Source organism: Trachypithecus francoisi, unplaced genomic scaffold, assembly GCF_009764315.1.
Source record: "Trachypithecus francoisi isolate TF-2019V2 unplaced genomic scaffold, Tfra_2.0 Lachesis_group8, whole genome shotgun sequence".
In the NCBI taxonomy this organism is placed as follows: domain Eukaryota; kingdom Metazoa; phylum Chordata; class Mammalia; order Primates; family Cercopithecidae; genus Trachypithecus; species Trachypithecus francoisi.
The window spans coordinates 84,668,456-84,688,198 of NW_022681473.1; the positions used below are offsets into that span (position 1 = coordinate 84,668,456).

The 19,743-nt window shown below is 39.2% G+C and overlaps 1 protein-coding gene across 3 annotated transcripts in view; it reads left to right on the forward strand.

Annotated features, from left to right (window-relative positions):
- The first annotated feature begins 5,393 nt into the window (after positions 1-5,393).
- The window catches only part of AMOTL1 (angiomotin like 1), a 193,076-nt gene continuing 178,726 nt past the window's right edge, over positions 5,394-19,743 (forward strand). For 2 of the 3 annotated variants that reach the window (XM_033207039.1, XM_033207042.1), the window contains exon 1: positions 16,421-16,580. The gene's annotated coding sequence lies outside the window, so the exon portion shown is untranslated. Of the gene's footprint in view, positions 5,505-6,832; positions 6,954-16,420; positions 16,581-19,743 lie in introns of those variants that run through there. The other variant, XM_033207040.1, reaches the window with a different exon arrangement.

Below are 19,743 nucleotides of genomic sequence, written 5' to 3' on the forward strand. Positions count from 1 at the left end.
GTAGTGCTTCTTTACTCTATGAAAAAATTTATCTGAAAAAATTAAGAAATCAATTTCATTCACAATAGCATGAAAAAATACATAGGAATAAATTTATCCATGGAGTTGAAAGATCTGTTTATTGAGAACTATAAAATATTTATGAAAGGATTTGAGTACAACACAAATGAGTTTTGTCTGTTCATGGTTTGGAATAATTAGTATTGTTAATATGTCCATACTACCCAAAGTGATCTACAGATTCCCTATTAAAATTAAAATTACAATGTCATTCTTCACACACACACACACACACACGCACACACACACAAATCCTAAAATTTGTATGGAATTGTAAAAGACCTTGAATAGCCAAAGCAATGTTGAATGAAAAGAACAAAGCTGGAGGCATCACACTACCTCACGTCACAAAATCTATTCCAAACCTACTGTAATGAAAATAGAAGAGCACTGGCATTAAAAACAGAAACACTGACCAATGGAACAGGATAGAAAGCCTAGAAATAAACTCACATATTTATGGTTAATTGATTTTCATCAAAGTTGCCAAGAATACACAATGGAGAAAGAGCCGTTCTTCAATAAATGGTGTTGGGAAACTGGACATCCACAGCAGAATAAAATTGAACCCTTTTTTTCACACCATATAAAAATCAACTCGAAATGGATTAAGTATTTAGGCATAATACATGACACTATAAAACTACCAAAAGGAAACATTGGGGAAATGCTCCATGACATTGGTGTGGGCAAAGATTTCTTGAATACGACTCCAAAAGTCATATTCAAGCAGCAAAAGAAAAAATACACTGAGACTGCAACAAACTAAAAAGATTTGGCATAACAAAGGATACAATTGATGGAGTGAAGAGACAACCCACGGATTAGGAGAAAATATTTGCAAATCATACATCTGATAAGATGCTAATATTCAAAATAGATAAGGAACTCAGGCAACTCAATAGCAAGAAAGCAAATAATTCAATAAAAAATGAGCAAAGAAGCTAAATAGACTCTCTTGAAAGAAGATATACCAATGGTTAACACATATATGAAAAAATTCTCATTGTAATTAATCATCAGAGAAATGCAAATTAAAACCATAATGAGATATCACCTTGCACCTGTTAGAATCGCTATTAATGAAAAAGACAAAAGATAAAAAGTGTTGGTAAGGGTATTACATATACCACATTGGCCAAAGGAACCCTTGGCATTGTTAGTGGGAATGTAAACTAATAAAGCCGTTATGGAAAAACAGTATGGAAGTTCCTCAGAAAACCAAAAATAGAATTACCATATGATCCAGCAATCCCATTTCTGGGTATATATCCAAAGGAATTGAAATCAGTGTGCTGAAGAAATATCTGCACTCTCATGTACACTGCAGCATTATTCATAATAGCTAAGATATGGAAGCAACCTAGATGTCTATCATCAGGTGAATGGATAAAGAAAATGTAAGTATACACACACAATGAATATGGAATATTATTCAGCCTTACAAAAGGGAGAAATCCTGTTATTGGGTGAACCTGGAAAACATGCTAAGTGAAATAAGCCAGGCACAGAAAGACAAATATCACATGATATCACTTATATGTGGAATCTAAAAATATTGAATTCATAGAACTAGAGAGTAGAATGATGGTTACCAGAGGCTGGGGGAGAGGGGTGGTTGGGAAAAGGGGAAATGTTGATCAAAGCGTAGAAAATTTCAGTTAGACATAACGAATAAGCTTTAGCAATCGATTGCACGGAATGGTGATTATAATAAATAATAAGATATTGTGGATTTCAAAATTGCTGAAAGAGTAGATTTTAAATATTTTTACCAAAACAATGATAATTATGTGAGGAATGGAATTAGCCTGTTTCAATTATTTCACACTAAACATATATCAAAACATCACATTTTGCCCCATATATATACACAATTATTATATATCAATGAAAAATAAAACCAAAAAAAGAAGTTTATTATCTCTTGGATCTGGAGGTTAGAAGTCAAAGACCAAGGTGTCATCAGGGCTGGGTCCTTCTGAGGTTTGTGAGAAAGAATCTTTCCCCCTCACTTCTGGTGGTTTGCTGGAAATGACACATTCTCTGTGTTGTGGAAGCATCCCTCTGATCTCTGCCTGCATCTTCACATGGTTTTCTCCCGTGTGCATGTCTGCCTCCACATTTCCCCTTTTGACAAGGACACTAGTCATATTGGATTAGGGCCCACCCTAGTAAACTCCTTTTAACTTGTCTGCCTCTGTAAAGATGCTATTTCTACATAAAGTCATATTCTGAGGTGCTGAGACTTAGGATTCCAACACTTCTTTTTGTGGGGGGCACAAGTCAACACATAATAGCCCTACTCTCACTCCTTGCCAAAGAGCAACGGTTTTGGAGGCTGGATTTTAGTGGAATTCCCATGGCTAGGGCCATATGTTGCAGCTAGAGAAAGCACGTGCACAAGCAGGAGCTCAGAGGACAATGGACCCATGGACGAAGAAAACTTGAGGAAGTCCTCACATGTCCACTAGCCATTGACCAAATGGTGTTACAGAAAACATATCAGAAAATCCATTTCAAAGCGCATGTCAAAGTTTCTTTATAGTCTTGCTGCAACTGAAAAGGCCACTAGAAGGCCCACTCAAAGATTCACTTTTGGTAGGGACATTTTATAGGACATGAGAATGATGGATTATTATTAAGCTAAGATGCAAAAAGAAACGATTTTTTCCCCCTGTAAACTATTGCCTAAACACTGAGACAACTGACTGACAGAGCAGGTGGGTGGGTGGATGATTAGATTCCCAGAAAAAAATCTTAATCTCGTTAAACGTAATCAGAAAATTGATTAAGTGTTTTATCAGGACAGCTCATTTCTTCTCAGAAGTAGATTCTGAATTACATCAACTAAAAAGGTTGTGTCCTAGACTAGATTTAGAATGTCTTTTCTCTTACAGGGGTTCAAACCTTTTTGCCCCCTGCTGACATCTGGGCTCCATTCTAAGGATCCCATGTCCCCGTGGCATCTATTCCATAGAAGCACCACAGAAGCACCTCCATAGGAGCAGCTCCTGTCCAGCCTGTCCTCACTCTCCAAGAAATGGGAATTGTTCTCCCTTTGCAAAACCCAGACTCCTTCTTTGGGCCCAGTCTGATCACCCTCACCTTGTCTCAGAGAGATCTCTTCTTGACTCACTTCCCACCATCCGCATTGACCCCCTTTCTATTCTTCAGAACTGTCAAGCTCTTTTGTGTTTTGGGCTTCTGCACTTTCTTGTACCTCTGCCTGCAGTGGTCTTCCACAGTGTCGGCTCCTTCTCACATGTGGGGCTCAGTTCAATGACACCTACTCACAGAGGCTTTCTCCGGCCAAATTACCTGTTTCGCTTTATTCTGCTTACTTCCTTCATGGCACTAAGCAGCACCCACCCATATGTTGTCACTTATTCATGCCCTTTTCTCTTGTCTGTATTCCCTATCAGATTGTGAGAGGCATACAGGCAAGAAATCTGTCTGCATTGTTCATTCCATTGGCCAAATGGTCTGTAACATATAGTAGACTCTCAATAAATTGTTGGTGAATCTTGAAATGTTGAATTCATATATATTGGTGAACACTATAAATATATGGGGGACCGTGGCTCAGAGAGTTGGGTAATTGATATAAGATCACACAACTTTAAGTGGTGGAATGAAGAAACTAATTTGACTCACTCCAAACCCTCTACTCTTCTCACTCTTCCTCTTTGTCTTGTTTATCTCTTAATCCTAGGAGTGCTCAACCCTTCTTTGTTGTTAGCTACCCTCATTCTGTGGGCCTGACCACGCAAGAGCTAGTTTCCCTTGACCTAGAGGATACAAATCCCTTCTGATGCTTTGGGTCCCATTGACAGCCCAGATGGCTCTAAGCTGATTGCCCTTCCTTCCAAAGCACAAGATGTTCTCTGGGCAGCCCCAAAGCATCTCTTCTTCCCCGCCTTAGAAGCCCTTCATTCCACACTTTTGCAACAATCATCAAACACCTTGTCTGGGCCAGGTCTGTCCTAGGAGCTACAATGCTGTCCTTGTTTCTCCTAGTGAGGCTTTCTGTCTCTGCACTGCTCCATCTGATTGCCTTTTTAGTTTCTCTAAACACAAATAAGTCAATAACATTTTCTGTCTTTTCTCTTATTAGCCCTTTTCCTGCTGAATCTCAGATCCTGCTCACACCTGCCTATTCCTGTCCCTGGGTTAGGCAGAAAACAATCTATCCCAGCTCAGTACAAGCATTAGCATATCAAAAACTCCAGGTTACACTGTGGTTACTCCCACTCAGTACAGCACCTGAGACTCAAATCCCAACAGATGTTGAGGCAAATGGTTGCATATATTACATTTCCATATAAGGAGCCTGGTGTGATACAGACACACAAGCCCTATAACAAAATCTCCCCAACCTTTCTCTGCAAACCCCAACCCAAAGGTACTGAGGAGGCAGGTTGAACTTGCCTGGCCTTGCCTTGTCTCAGATGCTAGTCCAGGACAAGTCTAAAATTATCCACACCCCCTCCCACTGCTAAAACTCAGCTGGAGCAGTGGCAGCATGGGGCCCAGCTGCTTTTAGAAACCATCTCTTTGTGGCTTAGTGCTGAGCAACAGAAACAGGTGATGGAAACTGGGCCCAGAAAGAAGAGCCGGATCAAGTTTAGAAGCTGGAATCAGGATGCCAGATCCAGGGACCAGGGATGCAAATCCAGGCTGATGTAGTCATGGTTGGTCAAGGAGAAACAGCTCAGAAACAAGCCGGAACTGTTCATAGCTTACTACAATGCTGACGTTGGGGGAAGGAGGTGAGGAGTACAGAGACAGAAGGGAGCAGATATGTACTGGTACACACCATGTTCCAGTTGACTTATATATGGCATCACATTGAGCCTTATTAGTAGGTACTATTATTTTGCTTCTTATACCATTAACTAACTGGAGTGTCAGAGATGGTCAGCAACTTAGCTAATGTACAGCTAGTCGACAGCAAAGCAGGGATACAAACCTTAGCCTATTTAACATAAAGCCTGACATTTTTCTCTATGTTGTCTCCAGGAGTAGTAGCAGGGAAGGGGATTTCAAATGCACCTACAACCCAAGAGAATGGCCCACCAATTCACTTCATCAATATTTCTCATCCTGGGTCAAATCCTAATCACCTGAGGAGCCTGGAAAAAGATGCCAGTTCTTGGGCCTCATCACCCAGAGGTTCTGGGTTAATTATTCTGGGGTGGGGCCTTGGAATAGCTATTTCACAATATTCACAGAGACTCTTTTGTGTGGCTCAGGTCAAGAATCACGCTGTATGCTTTGTTGTTGCCCAGCTCTCTTGGGCAAGCTAGAGAAGTAGGGTGGCTATAGATAGTTATACTTAACTCACCTGGGTTCCACAGCAGACACACAAAACATCCGGCCAGTGACGGCACATTTCCACAGAAGCTTCTCTGGTTGAAGGTGGTCTCAAATTCTGAAGACAGGTAAGGAATTAAAACAGCATTCCCACAAAGAAAGATCAGAGGCCAGGAGCCTGGGATCTTGGGATTTTATAAAGAAGAAATGTCCAAAGAAAACAGGAATAGAATCAGTGCCACATGTCATTCTAATGTGTCACTGTACCCCTTTCTCCAACCTGCTGCTAGAAACACCTAAGGAAGAAAAGAGTCCCTCAGTGTGGCAGGTGGGGCTCCACCAAGATGAGCCCACCTCTGATTGCACTCAAGGGTGTCTGCCCTGAGAGGCGTAGCTGACAACTTCCATACACATTAGCACCTAATATTGTATATTTGCTGTCCTTTTGTTTCTAATTGTTTCATGTTTAATTGCTTCAAGTGTAGTCCTGTCTGAACTCTCTTGGAGGACAGGATCTGTGCCATGTAGGAGATAGAAAATGACATCTGAAAAAGCTCTGCTATCCTGGCTATTACATCTTTAGGTCCTCTTGAATGCATACTGGTGTCATCTTGGGAACTTTAAAAACCACGAATGTCTGTGTCCCAATCCCTGAGAATGTGATTTAATTAGTATGGGTTGTAGCATGAGCCTGAGGACTTTTCAAAGCTCCTCAGGTAGTTCTAATGTATACCTAAGGTTGAGAATGAAAATTTAAAGAATAACAAAGCACGGTGTGGAAAAGACAACAATGGTATATCTGAGAGGAAAAAATGGGTTGGCTTGATTTATTTTTGCTAATTTAATTCTTCATGTATCTATATTGATTATTTAATTTTTAAAAGGAAAACTGAAACAAAAATTAGGCTGAATGAGGTATTCCTAAGTTTTCTACTTTTTCTGGGATAGATCACTGATGATAAACTATACTAAATTGGGATGGGTCCTAGTTAGACACTACTCTCACTCATTCACTATTAAGTGACTTCTATGTTCCACATGAGGGATACTGGACATATAAGGGTGAATTTCACAAGCACTCTCTCTGCTCTTCACTTAGTGGGAAATATTAGCCATCAAACAAGCAAATATCATACTCTGACTTCAAGGACATGTTCTAGTAGGTACAAACTTCTGAGTATTATACATTGTTTTGTAAGTAACTATAATAAAAATTGCAACTATCTGGTCTATACTTCCCATCCTGTGCCCAAGGCAGGCAATACTTATTGATTATGTCAACCTTTTCTGCAGAAGCTCCATATCCTTTTCAGCACTACTAGGAAAACGGTGAGATGCAAGATAATTCACAGCAAAGAGCTATAAATTATTTTGTTGAAGACAAACTAAGTAACTCAAAATGTAACTGGAGCCTTTGGTATGTCCATATAGCCGTTTTGAACCAAATCTCTTATAGATAACATCTATAAACTCTGGACAAAATATGAGACCAACTGTTTGAAGACACTGGAGAGAGAACAAAAGCAAGTAGAAACCAGAGGAGAAATAACAATTGGGAGAAGAGTAAGTTTTATGAGGTGAGTTTTCTGATTTACAGCTTTTAGTCTAAGAATAGGGCCCTGTGTGCCATATACAAGGCAGAGAAGAAGCATTACATTTCATGAATAAGCTCTGCTTAGATATCTGACTGACCCTAGAGGCACATATGTAAGAACAGACTTTAAGAAGCCCAGGTAGGGCTTAAAAAAACCGAACTGAAATTTCAGTTGCTACCAGGGGAGAGAGAGTTTTGGAGTTTGTGTTCAGCCACTTTAAAGTCCTAATTAAAGAAAAGTCAATACTCCTTAGGAGAGCATGATAGAATTCAGGTTTTCTACAACATATCATTCATTATAACAAGGATACGCTCCAAAATTATCCAACACAAAACAAAACAGGAAAACATGACTTGTTTAAGGAGAAAGAACAATCGACAGGGACCAACTCCAAGATGACCTAGAAGCTGGAATTAGCAGACAAGAATTCTTAAAAAGTCATTGTAACCATGCTCAAGCACATAAAAGAAAATATGTTCACAATGAATATAGAAATAGAGAATATAGAAAATCTTAGCAGAGATATAGAAACTATAAAAAAAGAACCAATGAGAATATGAGAACTAAAAAAGACAATATCTAAAATAATAATTCAGTGGATGCTCTTGACGGCACAAGGGAGATGAAAGAATAAAGAGTCAGTGGACTACAAGATAGATCAGCGGAAATGATCTGGATAGATCAGCAGAAATGATCCAGATGGAGAAACAGAGATTTAATGTTAATAAATGTGCAAAAACTTAGGGATCTTTGCAGCAATACCAAAAGGTCTAATATGCATATAATTGAAGTTCCAAAAGGAGAGAAGAGAGAATGATCCAGAAACTAATTTAAGTAAATAATGGGTGAAAAGTTCACACATTTGGTAAAAGACATATATGTGCAGATTCTGAAACCTCAAGAAACATCAAGAAAGACTAATATCAAAAATAAAACAAAAATAAAAACACCTGGGCATGTCATAGTCAAACTGCTGCAATTAAATCACAAAAAGAAAATAAAACAGTCAGAGAAAATGACATTGCCTGAATCATTTCAAAATCCACTAACAATTATTTCATAACCATTGATATCTCATCAGAAACAATGGAGCCCAGAAGGCAGTGGATCAACATTTTTAAAGCACTGAAAGAAAAAGAATCTATCAACCAAAATTTTATATCCAGTGAAAATGTCCTTGATAAATAAAAATTAAATAAGACACCTTTAGAACAATTTTTTACTTGCATGGCATGGAATGCAGGGTAATGTAAAACAAAACCCAATAGAGACTTGATTACTCAGGAAGAGTAAAATACATTAGATGGTAAATATGTGTAACTGTGAAGTACTATTATTCTGCTTAGTTAGCTAAAATACGATTATTTCAAGAACAAATATGACATTATATTGTGTAGTTTATAGCACATGTAAAGAAGTATATATGATAACAATAGCATAAAGGATGAGGAGGGGGCACTCAATGAATCAAATTGGTTGCAAGATTTCTACATATTTATGTGAAGTGTACAATATTAACTCCAAGTAAACTGTGAAAAGTAGAAAAAATATATACATATACATATTTAATCTTAAAAGCAACCACTAAAGATGTAATGCAAAGAGGTATACCTTAAAAGCCCGTAGATAAATTAAAATGGAATTTTAAAATATACTTAATCCAAAAGAAACCCAAAGGGAAAAACAGAGGGATAAAAAGACAAAGAAGCAAGCAGAAAACAAATAGTAAAGTTGAATTTAAGTCTAACCATATCTTGGACCTCAATCCAACCATGTCGATAATCACATTAAATGATAATTAATTAAACATACCAAATGAAAATAAAATATTCTTAAAATGAAATTTTTAAAAAACACACCAGCTCAATTATATGCTGTCTGCAAGAAATCCATTTTGAACATAAAACCACCAATAGTTTGAAAGTAAATGGATGAAAAAATAATACTGCATGTATAGTAAGCATAAGAAAGCTGATTGGCTTAGCAGGGCATGGTGTTGAGTGCCTGTCATCCCAGCTACTCAGGAGGCTGAGGCAAGAGAATCGCTTGAACCGGGAGGTGGAGGTTGCAGTGAGCTGAGATTGTGCCACTGCACACCTCAGCCTGGGTGACAGAGGAGACTCCACCTCAAAAAAAAAAAAAAAAAAAAAGAAAGCTGATTGGCAATATTAATATCAGATAAAGTAGACTTTAAAATAGAGTGTATTAACAAAAATAGAGGGACATTGCATAACGATAAAAAGGTCAACACATCAGGAAGAAGTAACAATAATAAATGTGTATGTATCCAATAACAGAGGTTCAAAATAAAGGAATCAAAACTTCACAGAATTAAAAGGAAAAATAGAAAATGCCGCAATCACAGATGGAGAATTGAACATCCTACTCTCAGCAACTGATGGAACAATTGAACAAAAGCGCTGTGATGACACAGATCTAAGCAACACTATTATTGTGGGTTAAATTATGTCATCCTAAGAAGATATATTGAAGTCCTAACCCTCCAGTCCTTCAGGGTGTGACATTATTTGAAGGGCCTTTACAGAAGTAACAAAGTTAAAATGAGGTATTAGAGTGGGACCATAATTAATTCTTATAAAAAGAGGAAATTTGGACACAGGCACAGGCTGTGGGAAGGAAGATGATGTGGGAGGAAAGATATTGTGAAGACACACTGGGAGAAAGCCATGTGAAGATAAAGTCAGAGATTGGAATGATGAAGTTGGAAGCTAAAGAATACCAAGGATTGCCAGCCATGACTAGAAGCTAAGAAGGGTAAAGAAGAATCTTACCCAAAATCTCAAAGGGGCATGGCTATGTTGATACCTGATTTTGTTGCCAGAAAAGGGATTCCAGAACCCAAGAAACGACTCTTGGATCTCAGGAAGGAAGGAATTCAGGGCAAATTGCAGAGTGCAGTGAAAAGAGGTAGTTTATTGAAAGCTACTCAGTTACAGAGTAGGGCGTCCTAGTAAGCAAGCAGAGGAATGCACCATCTTACCATCTTCATTTTAAGTTTTTCTTTAGCTTTTTTACAAGTTATATAGGGGTTTTGTCTATGTAAAGACTAAGTTATGCCTACATGACAAAATTTATTATTCTATTGATTTAAAGAAAACTATCCTTGACATTTTAGTGTGTTAAGTACACCAAAGCATAACTATAATTATCTTGAAAGCATATATTTTTATGGGTATTGGGACATCTGGACCTTTTGTTGTTGTAGGAGTTTGTCCTTGCAGGCATTACCAAGCTGCTTCCTTAGCTGTAAACATCTTAGGACCATGGGTCATGACTGACAAGGAATGCGTCTTGCTAGTTTTAAGATGGAGTTGATTTTAAAATGGCATTACTCTGGCTTTTCCAGGCTCCTGCTTCCCTAACAATTTCAGACTTCTAGCATCTAGAATAGTGAGACAATAAATTTCTGCTCTTTAAGCCACTCAGTTTGTGGCAATTATATGGCAGCCCTAGAAAGCTAATACAACTATCAATCACTTTGATCTGATTGATATTTATAGAATACTGCACCCAACAACTGCAGGATACATATTCTTTTAAGTATACATGATATGTTCATCAAGATAGATCATGTTCTGGGCCATAAACTTAAAAGAATTGACATCATACAGAGTATGTCCTCTGGCCACACGGAATTAAATTAGAGATGAATAAGTGATTAAGAAAAATCCTAAATTAAACCACATACTTCTAAATAATCCATGGATTAAAAATAAATCACAAGGAAAGCTAGGAAATATTTTGGATGGAAAGATAATAAAATACATTTCAAAATTGTGGAATGCAGCTAAAGCAGTGCTTAGGGGGAAATTTTAGCTTTCAATCAAATAATATATTAGAAAAGAAGAACATCTAAAGCCAAAGACCCAAGATGTTACATTAAGAATCTAGAAAAAGAGGCCGGGCGCGGTGGCTCAAGCCTGTAATCCCAGCACTTTGGGAGGCCGAGACGCGCGGATCACGAGGTCAGGAGATCGAGACCATCCTGGCGAACATGGTGAAACCCCGTCTCTACTAAAAAAATACAAAAAACTAGCCGGGCGAGGTGGCGGGCGCCTGTAGTCCCAGCTACTCGGGAGGCTGAGGCAGGAGAATGGCGTAAACCTGGGAGGCGGAGCTTGCAGTGAGCTGAGATCCGGCCACTGCACTCCAGCCTGGGCGACAGAGCGAGACTCCGTCTCAAAAAAAAAAAAAAGAATCTAGAAAAAGAAAAGTAACCTCCTTACTTTGATAAAGAGCACTTACAAAAGACCTTCAGCTAACATCATGCTTAATTACAAAATATTGAACACTGTTTCTCTAAAGTTGGGAGTAAGTCAGGAATGCCCAATCTCACCGCTTTGTTTAACAATGGACGGGAGGACTTGAGCATATTTAAAAAATTAAAACCTGCCAGGCGTGGTGGCTCATGCCTATAATCCCAGTGCTTTGGGAGGCTGAGGCAGGCAGATCACGAGGTCAAGAGATTGAGATCATCCTGGCCAACATGGTGAAACATTGTCTCTACTAAAAATACAAAAACTTAGCTGGGCATGGTGGCATGTGCCTGTAGTCCCAGCTACTCGAGAGGCTGAGGCAGGAGAACCACTTGAAACCGGAAGGCAAAGCCTGCAATGAGCCGAGATGGCACCACTGCACTCCAGCCTGGTGACAGAGCGAGACTCTGTCTCAAAAAAATAAAAAAAATTAAAAAAAAAACAAAAGGCATACAATTCGTACAGTTCAGAATGGAAAAAGTAAATATAAAACTATCTCTGTTAGATGACATGAGTATTCACACAGAAATTCCTATTTTATTTACATAACAAGTACTTACCTATTAAGTGAATTTAGCAAAGTCATAGGATATCAGATTAATATACAAAGGTCAATTGCATTTTTATGTATTAGCAGCAAAGAATTGGACAGTTAAATTAAAAAAAATAATTTTATATTGGTGTCAAAAGCAAAATGTCTGGGAATAAATTTAGCAAAAGACATGCAAAACCTCTATACTAAAACAACATGGCTCAAGCCTGTAATCCCAGCACTTTGGGAGGCCGAGACGGGCGGATCACGAGGTCAGGAGATCGAGACCATCCTGGCTAATACGGTGAAACCCCGTCTCTACTAAAAATACAAAAAACTAGCCGAGCGAGGTGGCGGGCGCCTGTAGTCCCAGCTACTTGGGAGGCTGAGGCAGGAGAATGGCGGAAACCCAGGAGGCGGAGCTTGCAGTGAGCTGAGATCTGGCCACTGCACTCCAGTCCGGGCGACAGAGCGAGACTCCGCCTCAAAAAAAAAAAAAAAAAAAAAAAAACAACAACAAAATATTGCTGAATAAAATTGAGGATATAAATCAATAGGGAGATAAATCATGATAATGTATTGAAAAACTCAGTATTGTTAAGATGGCAATAATTACCAAATTGATCTAAAGATTCAATAAAATAATAATCATAATTCTACCATTCCTTTTGGTCAAAACTGACAAGATGATTCTAAGAACCTAGAATATTTAAAGAAGTCTTGAAAGAAGAAATTTAAGTTGGATGATGTATTAATCTGTTCTCACACCACTATAAAGAACTACCTGAGACTGGGTAATTTATAAAGAAAAGCAGTTTAATTGAGTCACAGTTCCACAGGCTGTAAAGAAGCATGGCTGTGAGGCCTCAGGACACTTAACAATCATGGCAAAAGGTGAAGGGGAAGCAGGCACATCTTACCGTGGTGGAGCAGGAAAAAGAGAAAAGGCAAGGTGCCACACACGTTTAAGCAATCAGATCTTGTGAGAACTAACTCACTATCATGAGAAGAGCAAGGGGAAGATAAGAGGTAAATCTGCCCCCATGAGCCAATCACCTTCCACCAGGACCTCCTCGAATTTGATATGAGATCACATGACTCGCATTGTTGGACCTCAAGACTTACCCTAAAGCTATAGTAATCAAGAGAGTCTGCAACTGGTATAAGGATCAACAAACAGATTGATGGAAAGAATAAGGAACTCAGAAATAGAAATAGACACATACTTATACATTTATTTTACTTTCAGCAAAGGTGCCAAAGCGGCCTAATTTTGAAAGGAAGTCTTTTCAACAAATGGTGTCAAAATAACTACATTTTATATGGAAACAAATTAACCTTGCTTTAACTTATGCCATCCACAAAAATTAATTTGTGATGGACCATAGACCTAAATATAAAAGCTAAAATTTAAAAAACTTCTAGAAGAAAATGTAGGAAAATATCTTTATGACTTTGAGGGAGGTAAAAACCAAAAAAGCAAAAATATTATAAATTAGATAATCAAAATTTAAAGAAACGAAAAGAAGCATAGAAACATCATTAAGAAAATGTATAGACAAACCACAGGACAGAAGAAAATATTTGCAAAACTTAACTTAAAAAGTATTGATATCTGGCTAGGCATGGTGGCTCATCCCCACACTTTGGGAGGCCAAGGTAGCTGGATTGCTTGAGTTGAGGAGCTCAAAATTAACCCGGGCAATACAGCAAAACCCTGCCTCTACTAAAAATACAAAAATTAGCTGGGGGTGGTTGCGTCTACCTGTAGTCCTAGCTACTCAGGAGGTTGAGGTGAGAGGATCACTTGAGCCTGGGAGGTCAAGGCTGCAGTAAGCCATGATCACACAACTTCACTCTTACCTGGGCAACAGAGTGAGACCCTGTCTCAAAAAAATAAAAAAGTATTGGTATCCATGATATACTAAGAACTTCTAAAACAACAATAAAACAATTTTAAAATGTTTTAAGTGTTCAAAAAATTTGGACACTTCACAAAAGGTAGTAAGTGAATGGTCAATAAACACATGAAAACCATGAAATATCTTTAGTCATCAAGGAAATGCAAATTAGAACCACAATGAGATACCATTCCACATCTATCAGTGTGGCTAAAATTAAAGGCTGACAACACTAAATGTTGGTGAGGACATGAAGTAATTGAAGCTTTTATACATTGGTGGTGGAAGTGGAAAATTACATAAGAGTATTGGAAAAGATCTTGCAATTTTGTATAAAATTGTATATAGCTACCCTAAGAACCAACAGTTTCACTCTTATGTATTTACTCAAGGGATCTGAAAACAAATGTTCACAGGGACATGTGCAAAAACGTTCCTATTAGCTTTATTCCTAATAGCCCTAAGCTGGAAGCCCAGGTATCCATTAATAGAATACTGGCATACTCATAGAGTAAAATACTATTCAGCAATGAAAAGAAACCAACTTCTGATACAAGCAACAACATGGATGAATGAACCCCCAAAACATGCTGAGTGCACAAAAATTTGCATGAAAGAATACAAATTGTATGGTTCCATTTATATGAAATACTAAAACAGGCAAAACTAATCTATGGTGAAAATCACCAGAAGATTGGTTATCTCTTGGGATGTTGAGGTAGGAGTTTGCTGGGAAGGGACATAAGGAAACTTTCCAGAGTGATGGTTATGTTCTGTATCTTGGTGGGAGTTTGTATTGCACAGGTGAATATGTCTAGAGGAACTCGGGTATGATGCACTTAAGATCCGTGCATTGCACTGTATACAGATTTTATCTGAATACAAACAAAGAAATTGTAAATAAATATTGAACTCTGGCTAATAATATTAAAGTATTTGGGGCGAATAAAGTAATGTCTGAAACTTATTCTGAAAGACAATAACAAAAATAATTAAATGAGTTACTGGATGGATAGAGAAATGAGCAGAGAATCAACATGGGATAAAACTAATGTAGTAAAATGTTAATTGAAGAAACCTGGTGGTAAGTATATAGGTGTTCACTGTACAGTTCTTCTGACTTTTCTCTAAGTTTGAAAATTTTAATAGACTTTTGAGAACAAAAAACTAATTGAAGACAATTGGCAGATTACCTATTGGGTTGAGTCCTGGCCTTAGGAAAAGACATGAGAGTCTAGCTCATAGGCAGAGGAGGCTCCTGGGTCCAGCAATTGGCCTTTGCTCCATTCTAACTTTGGTGATGAACCTAGAGGCTGAGACAGAGCAAATAACCAAGTTCTTTTGCATTCTACAAGACCCACTGGCTCATGCTCTCTCCAAATGCCTCACCAACAAGATGGTGACTTTAAGCATTCTCAGCAGATCTATTCTAGAGACCTGGAATGGAAAAGGACTGACACCATTCGCTCTCCTTCTGTTGAGCACCTGCTGTATGGTACTCTCTGTGCTAGGTTTCAAGGACATTATGATGAACCAGATAAAAATGACTCCTGCCTTCATTGTTCTTACCACTGATGAAATGCTGCCCTCTTCTACTCCTATCATTACTCACACCCCAAACAGAAGATTTGCAATTTCCCTTTGTAAGTCATTTTGACATATCTTAAATCTGTGATTTCAAAAATCTCTAATGTTGGATCTGAATACCGCTATCTAAATAGAAAGGGCATTTTTTTTTTCTTGTTTTAACCTCTCTGGGGTGAAACTTGACACAAGAAAATCTCAAAGCCTCAAAATAGCTCAGCAAGAAATTAGATACAAGCCTAATGACCCAGAGTCCCCTTATACTCCCTGAAATAGAAGCCTGGGAGAAAGGGCAGCTGGCCACTGAGCTCAACCCTCTGCCCCACTTCCAACAGAGATCACACTCATTACCATTCCTTTCCCTAGCACCCCAGCCAGAACTCTCGTCCAAAGTTTAGACCAAGGACTTGGCATCAAGAGTAGGTGATTGGCCCACTGGGTAGCTTGAAATGACCTTGAATCCCATGTTCAAATCCAATTCCTCCAGCCTCACCTTTAACATACAGAAAAAAAAAAAAAAATCCTCTCTCTTTCCCCAAATCCTTCTGTTTAGAATGCAGGCATGTTTTGAACTGATATATTAATATTACAAATGACCCCATATTGAATGAGTGGCATTATACACAACAAAAAGAAAATAAAAATTGGTTGCATTTTTGAGAAAGGCTGTCACACTTTTTCCTATAGCAACTAACCTCTTTTCTTAACTGAATATTTTTCCCTTTGCAAAGTCCAGTCACCTGTTTGTCGCCTTTGCTTACAAATTCATAGCTCTGAAAATTTCTTAGCAAGGTGGTCATTTCCAGCTTCTTATGACCCCTCCTTCTGGCTGAAATACCTTCGCTTCTTCTTCCTCCCTGCCTCCACTTCCCCAATAATTTTCACCTCTCAGAAAGTCTAAATATCTATTTTCCTTCCCTAGAGTGCTGTTTTTCAGAGCTGGAGTTGGGGGAGATAATGACATGACTCAAGGAAATAAGTGCATAATTTTTCTTTCCCTGGTGCCAGTTAAGGCAATTGGTGCCTTAGGATTTTCTGAAGCTCTTTGAAAACAACAGGGTTAGTCAGATTCCAGCGATTTACCTTCTGAAGGCTGAGCATGTCTGGGCAATGGCTGCATAATTTGGATGGAGTCATCACTGATGAAGCGGAGTTGGCTCAGCCAGGCAGCACTCATTGCTCTTTTTAAACTCCACGGCACCAGGGATGAAGTCACCTTTCTTCTTTTAAACGAACACATTTGCTCTGTGAGTCCCTGTCACTTCTGTTAGAACTTAGTATTTTTTCCACTGCCGGTCACCAGGACTTCTCACAGGTAAGAAAATTCTTATTTAGTGGATTTCACTCTAGGGAACCTTGACATGAGGGGGGCACTTTGGAAGGCATCTATGGGCAGAGTTGGAGTTAGATCAAGAAATATTCCATTGGGTGTGGAGAGTGGCTGTTTCCATGGCAGCTGGTCCTCAACTGGTGGGGTGGCAGACCATGGCTAGGCGAAGTCAGCTTTGAGCTGCAGTGGTGGGCTCCCACAGGGGGCATGGGAATCTAATTGGGGCTTGGTGTTAGGTGCCTATTCTAAGAGTTGTATAATGAGCATGTTAGTGAAGCAGCTATAAGTGGACTCTTTTGGGCTAGAGCCATCCATACTCCCTTTGCCTTCCTGCTGACTGGGTAGACCCTTAGAGGGCTGATCCTTATAAAAGATGTGTGGAAAAGCAGCTCTCTGGAGAGCCTTGATTTGCTGTTTAGCTGGTGTGAATGCTTCCCGTCTTTCTCAGGAGTGTAGCAGGAAACAAAGGGGCCCAGGATCCCTGTTCTGACATGCAGGTACCTTGTTCAAACAACGGTTGTGCTGCATGTCGGGCAGAAGTGTACAAACACATCTTAGTGCCTGACCCTATGAGTTCTTCCAAGAAAATGCGCATGAGATCTGTGTGTGTGTGTGTGTGTGTGTGTGTGTGTGTGTGTGAAGGCAGACCTTGTGCTCCAAGAGACCACTAAAATCTCCCTGCAACACTTTCTATGAGTTATGTGAGTCTCTGTCACTGATTGAATCATATAGCTCTTATTAGCTTTGGAAGGCTCAATAAAGACATCTTGTTTATGACAGAGGTGCCTGCAGGATGATAAATGGCTTTTGGAAAGAGAGTTGAACCACTGTCAAATGAAAACGTTGAGAATTGCAGAGCCCTTTATTTCTTGGCACAGAAGCCTGCCACATATAGTATTTGGCACAATCATCTATAACCCATACAGGGAGCAAAGACTCTCATTTAGATAAGAGATATTTGCCTTGTTTTAAATGCAAGTGCACACTGGCTGCCAGTGCCTAGTTATACATTCACCTCAGATTAGACCATATCCAGAATTCATCCTCACCTGAAATCTGCTCCCCGTTCTGCGTCCCCTAGGTCAGTAAAAAGTTCCTGGTGGTAGATTTCTGGATTTCACCCTAAACACCCCTCCAAACTTCCTCACATTTTCACATCCGATTTGGGAACACATTCAGCAGATTCAAACTCCATATTATCTCTCAAATCCATCCACTTCTCCCCACCTCTGCAGATATTACCCTAGTTTAAAGCCCTTATCACTTACTTCTGGGAATACAGAAGCCTCACATCTGGGCTTCCTCTTTCCAGTCTTACCTCCCAGCAGCAGCCAGAATGATGGTTCTAAAATAATTGATCAGCACCTGCACAATCCAATCAATCACCAGTCTGTTGAGTCAGTCTTCTTAGTATCTCTCCAAATTGTTTACATCTCTCCACCCTACCACTACTACCTTGGTCTAACCCATCAACACACTTTGTCTGAGTTACTGCAGTATGCCCTCAGCTGGTCCCCCTGCTACCAGGCTCACTTCACTCCTAGTATAAGACATTCAAGCTTCTTGTTTTACCAAGCTTTCTAAGGACATTTTTACCAGAGTAGAACTTGAAATGCTTATTACTCTATTTGGAGTTCAGAAGCATTAGCATTTTATGACTCTTGTAGGTGCTTGAAGGAGAGAGGCTAGAGTGCGAGAGGATGGGGAATGTAGAAAGCAGTGGGAAGGCAGCCTGAAGAATGCGTAAGCCTCAGACCTTAGAACCATGTGGGTCTTCATTTGAATCCCAGCTTCTCCACCTCCCAGTATGGCTTGGACCAAATGTCTAAACCTTCATGAGGCTCATTTCCCTCAACTGTGAAATGGAAATAATACTTGCTTCATTAGGTAAATAGAAGAGTTAAATGAGAACATTTATGGAAGGCTCTAAAACATAGCAATTAAGAAATTTTAGTACCTTTCCTTCTTTCCTTCACTTTTAAGCGTTATAATCTCTAACTACCACCCATCTTGTCAGTATTCATGTGTATGTGTTTAAAACTATCCGTAGTTTGCATGGTAGGAAGGAGGAGTGGCAAAGAAATACATGAGAATTCTCTTAAGAAACTTGCAGTTTACTTAGGGAAATAAAGTCAACCTAAACAGCACATCTATAAACGTCTATAAAACAAGCAATCTGTGATTTTAATGTGTGTAGTAATACCAATTGAGTACATAACCAGGAAAGGCCTGAGTAAACAGGTCTGCAAATATCTGCGGACACAGTGTAAATAGATCTATATCAAGCAGTTTTAGAGTTTGGCTACTCAGAGATTTAAAAATTGTTGGTTGATGTAAAACTTTCAAAAAGGACTTGTGCATTTAGAGTGGCTTAAGGACGTGCAGATTAGTGTTTAAAATGACTACACACTCATTCATTAATCAAGCATTTATTGAGTGCCTACTCTGTGCCAGCTCCTAGACTATACAGATTCTTTGCTACCCTTCCCACAAGAGATTAATGCTAATTTTCCACCTCTTAAATAAAGGCTAGCCTTAGGGACTTGGTTGACCAATAGAATGAGAAGGCGGCAACATTCTGGGACACCCACAGCTAGGTTCTATGAAGGTTTACATCTTCCTCCTAGGTTTCTTGTCTCAGTCACTCTGGGAAAAGCCAGCTACCATGTAGGGTCATGTGCTAGTAAACTGGCTCTCTGGAGAAAAAAAAAAAGTTCCTGATTTGCAGTGTGTGCCGGTTTTCATGGTGTGAATACTCCCACTATGGCTTCCAAAATGATAGCACTGAACACAGGTTTGGGAGGAGATATGCAGAATCAGCTCTTATAAGCCAATACAAGCTGGCCCAAGCCCATGACTGTCAATTACTCTGAGACCAGCATACTGTGAGAAAGTCCAAGCTGGCCACACGGAGAAGCTACAAGGATTGAATCCCAACCAGTCCTCAGATTTTCCAGCCATTCAAACTTAGGCTTCAGACATGTAAGGAAAGAAACTTTTAAATGACTCCAGACAACTATCTGACTGCAACTATATGAGAGACCCGGAATGAGAACCACTCAGCTCAGCCCACTCAGCCCACAGAACACTGAGAGATAATAACCATTTGTATTAATTAAGTTTGGGGGTGGTTTTTATGCAGCATTAG